We start from the raw sequence: 5,285 nt of genomic DNA, 5'->3' as shown, positions 1-5,285 counted from the left end.
TGGGTATCGCATGTAAACGACCGTTTATTTGCTGTGACTTCAGCTCAAAGTACGACGCTACAGTTAGCTTTCCAAAGGATTGTGTTTAAAAATGATAACGGATAATTGGCTTAAGACAATTTATGCTGCAGCATGTACGGAAAACCACAAATGCAACAATTCCATCATATATAAATCTATTGTTAATCTTTTCGTGATAAATAAATGTAAAAAATATAACCTAGAATGGCAGAGAAATCTGCGGCTTATATCCCGGTGTGGCTTATATATGTATGTTTACTGGTTTTTTTTTTTTTTTTTAAACTCTGGGGTTGTGGCTTATACTCCAGAAAATATGGTATTTATTTCATAAATAGTGTTATTTCCTGGATTTATTCTGTGAAGGACCCAGAGAGAGTTATTTGATTGTGCTTTCTGGGAAACAATAAATTTTTACATTTGGGCACTCCTGCAATCGTCACACTTTTTTTGTTACAAATTGACTCCGGCCCCCACTAGAGAAGGGAAAAGTTATGTGGCCCTCACAGGAAAAAGTTGGGGACCCCTGATTTATTTCCCCAAAATAAACTGCTGGCTCCTCTAGACTATAAATGGATTAAAACAACGTTGCATTCTCTTTAGTTTTCTCTGTTCTGTACTGGAGACTGGAGTTAAAGGCGCCATTTCAACTAAAGGTTTGCAATGAGCGTTCTGACCAGACGCTCCAAAGCGTCCGGTCCATAACGCCGTCAGCTCCTGGTCAGAAAGACGCATTTAGTTCAGAGTCCATGAGATGATATTCAGAAAGGATTTTTTTTATTGATTGATTTTAGTTGCCTCTGCAATGAAATCTTTGCGTAAAGTCAATAATGTCTGCGCATGTGCAACAGTCAAGGGTGTTAATTAAAACCTGTCAAATGCTTAAAATTTTCCAGTCGTTTAAAAAAATAACCAAATATTCCGTTAATGAGACCTATATAACTGCATATATATATATGTATGTGTGTATATATATATATATATATATATATAATATGTGTGTGTGTGTGTGTGTGTGTGTACATATATGTGTATATATACATATATATGTGTATATCAGTGACGTGCGGTCAGGGGAGGCAGGTGAGGCAGAGCCTCACCTGTCATCATGGAAAAATAATATATAATAATAAAATCATTTATAAAGATATTTTCACCCTGTGGTTTGTACTATAAAGTACCCATTTTTCATTTAATTTAACCAAATCTGATTATTTTTTCTTCAAAATTGCTGATTTTTTGCATTTTCCCATTCAAATGCTCAGAAGCGAAGCCGGTGAGGCAGCAGCGAGCTGAGTCTCACCTGGGATTGCACAACCTCTCGCTAACTGCACTGGCTGCCGTTCTATGAGAGCATGCTCCTCCTGTCTGTATGCCGGTAATAAAATCGTTAAAAACATTTAATGTATGAACAGATTTTCCATAATTTAGCTTACGTATTTAATGTACTGTGTTTTCATTGTCACCGACTGTGTGTGTAATGCGTTTCGTGTGCTGAGGAGCGATCAGAAACGGCAGAGAACAGATTCGAGGTGAGGCAAGCAGTTCTCTTGCCTCATCGCTGGGGGCGCTCATGAACCCAGACATTGTGACTCCACAACTGCAGAGTAAGAGACAGTAACAGCAAGCTAGCCATACAGTAGCTGCGCTGAAACAGAGCGAGAAATATATATATATATATATATATATATATATATATATATATATATATATATATATATATATATCTGTGTGTGTGTGTGTGTATGCATATATTGATCTATCGACTAGATAGATAAATCTATATATAGATGTATACACACACATCATTTTAAGTTTTACCCCCCGCCCCCAGAGGTAGCCCTGCCTCCCTCCCATCCCCCCCAACTTTAAAAGTCTAGCTCCTCTCCTGAGTAGACATAACACACACACACACACACACACACACACACACGCACACACACACACACACACACACACACACAAGCATTAAAATGCATTATTTTATATTCTTCACCCCAATTTACATGGTTTTGGAAATCTGTGGAGAACCGGAGTACCCGGAGAAAACCCCACTAACATGAAGATGCAGCGCTGACCACTGCATCACCGTGCTGTCCTCTTTTTTTTGGGTCCAAAATCCATCCACTTTCTAACACCCTTGTCCCTTAGTGGGGTCAGGAGGTGCTGGTACCTCTCCAGCTAACGTTCTGGGAGAGAGGCGGGGTCACCCTGGACAGGTCGCCAGTCTGTCACAGGGCAACACAGAAACAGACAGAACAAACAACCATGCACACACACCGAGGGAGAATTTGGAGAGGCCAGTCATGTTTTTGGACTGTGGGAGGAAGCCGGAGTACCCGGAGAGAACCCACACATGCACAGGGAGAAGCGAACCCAGAACCTTCTTGCTGCAAGGAAGCAGCTCTACCAGCTGCGCCACTGTGCACTTTTGACACTTTTTGCTAATTGCATGTTTTGGAGGTTTTCTTGCTTCTCTCACTACAAATGTTTCTCCAATCTGAACCGTTTGCAAGAAATTAATCCTGCTTCTCTTGACGACACTTTACATTCGTCAATTACCCCAATTTACAGAGTTTTGGAAATCTGGGAGAAACCGGAGCACCCGGAGAAAACCCACAGCCATTTTTTTTTTTTAGGTCTAAAATGTGAGAAGCATTTGGAGGTTTTGGAAACGGTTCAGAACTTATCTGGACTTTTTGCTAATTGCACGTTTTGGACATTTTCTTCCTTCTCTTCGTTTTTTGGATCCATGGCAAAGATCCATGGATGAATCGTCACTCAAGGGTTTTGCAGGGTCAGACTCTTTTTCCTCATTTGGTTCTAGACGCCTGGCCACTTTTCTTCTTGAAGGTCCGGGCTCTTCTCTGTCCTTTAGCGCCGTTTTCATGTTTTCCAGCTCGGCTCCAAGTTTGTTGATGATGTTAATTTTGCTCTTCATGTCCAGCGAGTGAGCTTTCTTCTCTTTATCTAGTGCCTGCTCAAATAGTTCTGCTTTCTGTCTCAGAGCAGAAACGTCCCTCTCATATGTGGTCCTGAGTTCCTGGTACGAAACTCGAGCCTGCTCCAGTTCACTCTGTAGATGTTATATCGCCTCAGAGGATTGCTGCTTCAGGAGAGTGAACTCTTGTGATGTTCTCTGATCCAGACTGTTCTTTTCTAATCTGAGCGTGTTAATGAGATGGTGATCATGCTTTGCTCTCTCCAAGTTAAGTTCTTTTGCACAATTTGCCTCATACTGACAATGTTCTGCTTGCTGTCTCAGCGCAGAAACTTCTGCTTCATGTCTCCTGTTTAGTTCCTGATACGAAGTCTCAGACAGCTCCAGCTGACTCTGCAGGCGTCTCTCTGTTTCCTGCAGGCAGGCGATCTCTTTGGACAGTTTCTCATGGAGTTCGTCCTTCTCGGCTCTCACATTTTCAGAGATTTGTTGCTCATGCCTGATTTTCTCTTCATAAAACAGCTGCATATTAACCTGCAGGTTCTCCTCAAATGCGGCTTCACATTTTGTTTGCAGCTCCTCGTATCGGGTCTTCATTTGGTCCAGCTGCTGTTGAAGGGCCTCACTCTTTTCTTTTTCTGCCTGGATTGCTTCTTTGCTGGCGATATGAGCGGCCTTCAGTTGCTCAAAGTCCTGCTCCAGCTGCATTTTCCGCTTGCGCTTTATGCCATTCTGCACCTGGGAAGTGATGGCAACACAGCTGAGAAACTGAGAGTTGGAAACCTCTTCTGCTGTCGGTTGTCGTCTTGTCATCTCCTTCAGTCTTTCCTGCCTTTTCAACTCCGCTCTGGCATTGTCCAGTTCTCTCTGGACATAGGCAACTTTTTGGTTCTCTTCAATCCACCTGGCTCTCTCCATTTCCAGAAGAGAGACAAGTCTCTGCAGCTCTCTCTGGCAGTCAATGGGAAGTTGATGTCCGTCTCTCTCATCCCACAGCTGGGGTCTCATCCCACCGTTGTAGTATTGCGGCCTTTGATTGGACATTCTTTGGCAAAACAATACTTGTGTAAATCAATCGTGGAAAAACAAACTCACTGTTCGGCTCTCAAAGGGCTTTGCGTACGTCAGTAATGTAGCAAGCAATGACAAGAATGTAGAAGTTTGCTGCATACATACAGTGCTGATGACATCACAAGCATGACTCTAGTTGTGACATCACAGAGCTTTCCTTCATCTTTGGAATGATGATGCGAGTGTTTGAGATCTCTACCACACTGACCAACCAGCATTCCAGGGCAAATCAAGCCACATTTTGGTAGCAACCTACAACCTATACCATTTTAAAGTTTCTTTAAATCTTATTGTATCATTAAAAAAAAAAAGTTACATTGTTTATCTTTTGCTAAGGATTACAATTGAAAAATTGATTTTCTTTTGGCTTATAGAGTTGTATGAGCTGAGATGTGTGAGCTCTTTTAGTGAAGTCTCATCATGTCTGTACCGAGTTGAGAAAATTACAACATCTGTCTGGAAAGAAGCGGAAAAAAAACTCTGCTAAAGATGCAACATGTTTGAATCAAGGAGTTGCCTTTGTGTTCCAGCTGAATCTAATGAGCACTTCCTCTGTTCAAAAGCTCAGAGATGCTACTGGCTTTGGTAATAACCATCATATTTATTTATTTATTTATTGGTCACCATAGCAAGTTGTCAACATCTCCAGTAGGCTAGTGTTCTCCTTTCTGAAAATGTCAGGGTTGCATTATCTCTGCATGATAACACAGTTGGGAGCATGGGCTGTGTGCCGCTCCAGTTTCTCATGTAACCTGTAGGTGATGGGGGGCCCCTGCTGTCTGAAGCCTTTTTATAACCCGAGCGTCTTTGTGCGGTTGGTCGTGATGCAACGTGTCGATTATCATCTCCGCTCCCGGCGAAGTCGGCAACGCGTCCTGCCCGCCGTCCACGGTCTCGCCGTCCGGTCCAACAGAACCAGGGGTGAAAATGAGCATCAGGTTTCATGTACTGGCTCTGTTTCATTAAGATGTCACCCCCCCACTGCAGCGCAGAACATTCATTTCACCTCTGCAGGGGAGCCCTCTTTTAATTTTCTCTTACTATTATTCTCAACTCTATAGCTAATATGTGCCCGTCGTTTTCTCTCCCTGCAATGGGTTTCGTTTTTTCTCCATCTCAGTTTCTGAACATCGGCTCCCTGCGGTGTCATGTTGCAGATACTGGTTCACATAACGGCTTTGAGTTCCCAATTAGCCCCTTAGCAAACTGAATTAACACCGTTAGCTTGTGACACCATCACACATAAACTCTACTG

The 5,285-nt window shown here is 42.6% G+C and overlaps 1 pseudogene; it reads right to left on the bottom strand.

Moving 5' to 3' along the window:
* Window positions 1-2,299: 2,299 nt before the first annotated feature.
* LOC148160527 (uncharacterized) lies at window positions 2,300-4,003 on the bottom strand (annotated as a pseudogene).
* Between the last annotated feature and the right edge of the window lie 1,282 nt (window positions 4,004-5,285).

Source organism: Poecilia mexicana, unplaced genomic scaffold (assembly GCF_051168715.1).
Source record: "Poecilia mexicana isolate PSO_F unplaced genomic scaffold, ASM5116871v1 scaffold_2, whole genome shotgun sequence".
NCBI classification, from domain to species: domain Eukaryota; kingdom Metazoa; phylum Chordata; class Actinopteri; order Cyprinodontiformes; family Poeciliidae; genus Poecilia; species Poecilia mexicana.
Note: the sequence above shows the minus strand (reverse complement) of the source record. Positions and strands in the feature narration are given on the sequence as shown.